Consider the following 3,580-nt stretch of genomic DNA (forward strand, 5'->3'; position numbering starts at 1 on the left):
CATTTTTATAACTATATTTAATCATAGAGAGAGTGGACTTTCCTTCTCCTTTATTTGCTGTACAATAGTAGCATTGTTAGTGAATCCCTGTAATGAAGACCCAGTGAAAACTGAACTTGTATCTCGAGCGTGGTGCCAGAATACACTGCATCATCACATCATCCTGAGGCCAGTATTTCTTAATATGACAGCATTTAAACACGTACTTCGAACGGTGGTATTGTGTATAGAAGTGCAGCACACTGTCACACTGCTGTGCTGTACAGTATGTACAGGGAGAAAGAGAATGATTCACTCCTGCCTGATAAAGCTCAGTGAGACATTTATACTGCAATTCACTGAAAGAGGAGAGAAGCCAAAGAGCGGTACAGAGCGATCACTGGATGTTGCCTGCTGGGAAATTAGCACAGAACCAATGTCAGTGAGATATTATGCTCCTACTTTGTTGATGGATACTTTACAATAAACTAAAATATCCCATTTGAGTTGCATATTTTTATTCTCCATCACTACTTTACATGGTGTTGGGGTAGAAAGAAGACTTCTCTTTCTCGAGGTGGACTCCCTGACATAAGGAATCGACACCCGCCCGTATCCTCACCTGTATCCCCCCATACCTCTGCCCGTATCCCCCTCCCGTATTCTGCTCCCGTATCCCCCCGTATCCCCCTCCCGTATCCTCACCTGTATCCCCCCATACCTCCACCCGTATCCACAACCATATCTCCCCGTATCCCCTCCTGTATCCCTCGTCCGTATCCCCCGCCCATATCCCCGACCATATCCCCCCGTATCCATGCCCGTATCCCTCGTCCGTATCACTGCCCATATTCCCATATCCCCGCCCGTATCCCCGCCCGTATAGCGACCACAGAATCAATCAGACAAAACTTCACTTCAACCGGTCTTTATTCAAGCATGCTAGGGAAGTGTTCACGGATGGACCTTCCCAGAACAGAGGTTTTACATCGACAGTTATACATTTTCGAGGTACAACTGAAATTGCTCATCAGTGATGTAATTCTAGTAAATCTCCTCTGCACCCTCTCCAAGGCCTTGACATTCTTCCCAAAGTGTGGTGGACAAAAGGCATGTCATAGATTGTCCTGCTCCAATTGCGCACTTAAGTAACAAATGAGGCATTCAATAAAGAAATAATTTATAATAAGTGTCTGAACACCAAGCAGACTACTACAATAAGAGAAGAGACCTGGGATGTGAGGGCAAGCCTGTGCTAAGCATTGGCTACATATTAACACAGATGAGTAGCAATGGGGAGGCCAGTCGGCCCAACGAGCACACCCTTCCATCACAGCATCTAACTGCCTCTTGAATGATCCTGAGTTGGAGCATTCATTATCTGGTCTGTGAGTGGGCGCATGATGTCATTGGATGTTGATGTCAGATCAGTGGGGAGTTAGACCTCACTATGACCCCAGAGAGCTGAGGAAGCAGCAGTGTTCAATTATAAGATAACAAAATTACATTGAAATTATAGAAACATAGAAAATAGGTGCAGGAGTAGGCCATTCGGCCCTTCGAGCCTGCACCGCCATTCAATATGATCATGGCTGATCATGCAACTTCAGTACCCATTCATGCTTTCTCTCCCTTCCCCTTGATTCCTTTAGCCGTAAGAGCCACATCTAACTCCCTTTTGGATATATCCAATGAACTGGCCTCAACAACTTTCTGTGGTAGAGAATTCCACAGGTTCACAATTCTCTGAGTGAAGAAGTTTCTCTTCATCTCGGTCCTAAATAGCTTACCCCTTATCCTTAGACTGTGACCCCTGGTTCTGGACTTCCCCAACATCGGGAACATTCTTCCTGCATCTAACCTGTCCAGTCCCGTCAGAATTTTATATGTTTCTATCTGGTCCCCTCTCATTCTTCTAAATTCCATTGAATATAAGCCTAGTCAATCCAGTCTTTCTTCATATGTCAGCCCTGTCAGCCCGGGCATCAGTCTGGTGAACCTTCGCTACACTCCCTCAATAGCAAGAATGTCCTTCCTCAGATTAGGAGACCAAAACTGAACACAATATTCAAGGTGTGGCCTCACCAAGGCCCTGTACAACTGCAGTAAGACCTCCCTGCTCCTATACTCAAATCGTCTTGCGATGAAGGCCAACATACCATTTGCCTTCTTCACCGCCAGCTGTACCTGCATGCCAACTTTCAATGACTGATGTACCATGACACACAGGTCTCATTGCACATCTCCTTTTCCTAATCTGTCACCATTCAGATAATATTCTGTTTTTGCCACCAAAGTGCATAACCTCACATTTATCCACATTATACTGCATCTGCCATGCATTTGCTCACTCAGCTAATCTGTCCAAGTCACCCTGCAGCCTCTTAGCATCCTCCTCACAGCTCACACCGCCACCCAACTTAGTGTCATCTGCAAACTTGGAGATATTACACTCAATTCCATCATCTAAATCATTAATATATATTGTAAAGAGCTAGGGTCCCAGCACCAAGCACTGCGGCACTCCACTAGTCACTGCCTGCCATTCTGAAAAGGACCCATTTATCCCGACTCTCTGCTTCCTGTCTGCCAACCAGTTCTCTATCCACGTCAGTATATTACCCCCAATACTGTGTGCTTTGATTTTGTACACCAATCTCTTGTGTGGGACCTTGTCAAAAGCCTTTTGAAAGTCTAAATATACCACATCCACTGGTTCTCCCTTGTCCACTCTACTAGTTACATCCTCAAAAAATTCCAGAAGATTTGTCAAGCATGATTTCCCCTTCATAAATCCATGCTGACTTGGACCGATCCTGTCACTGCTTTCCAAATGCGCTGCTATTTCATCCTTAATAATTGATTCTAACATTTTCCCCACAACTGATGTCAGGCTAACCGGTCTATAATTCCCCGTTCGAAGACCAGGCCCTCAAATCTGCCACCAAGCTCATGGCCTACAGGGCTGTAGTAATACCTGCCCTCCTGTATGGCTCAGATACATGGACCATGTACAATAGACACCTCAAGTCGCTGTAGAAATACCACCAACAATGTCTCCGCAAGATCCTACAAATCCTCTGGGAGGACAGATGCAACAACGCTAGCATCCTCGACCAGGCCAACATCCCCAGCATTGAAGCACTGACCATACTCGATCAGCTCTGCTGGGCAGGCCACATAGTCCGCATCCCAGACACAAGACTCCCAAAGCAAGCGCTCTACTCGGAACTCCTTCACAGCAAACGAGCCAAAGGTGGGCAGAGGAAACGTTACAAGGACATCCTCAAATCCTCCCTGATAAAGTGCAACATCCCCACCGACACCTGGGAGTCACTGGCCAAAGACCGCTCTAAGTGGAGGAAGTGCATCCGGGAGGGTGCTGAGCGCCTCGAGTCTCATCAACGGGAGCATGCAGAAATCAAGCGCAGACAGCGGAAAGAGCGTACGGCAAACCTGTCCCAACCTCCGTTACCCTCAACGACTATCTGTCCCACAATGCGGCTCTCGTATTGGACTGTTCAACCACCTAAGGACTCATTTTAAGAGTGGAAGCAAGTCTTCCTCGAATCCGATGGACTACCTATGATGATATGAATTC

This window comes from Pristiophorus japonicus, chromosome 2, assembly GCF_044704955.1.
Source record: "Pristiophorus japonicus isolate sPriJap1 chromosome 2, sPriJap1.hap1, whole genome shotgun sequence".
In the NCBI taxonomy this organism is placed as follows: Eukaryota; Metazoa; Chordata; class Chondrichthyes; family Pristiophoridae; genus Pristiophorus; species Pristiophorus japonicus.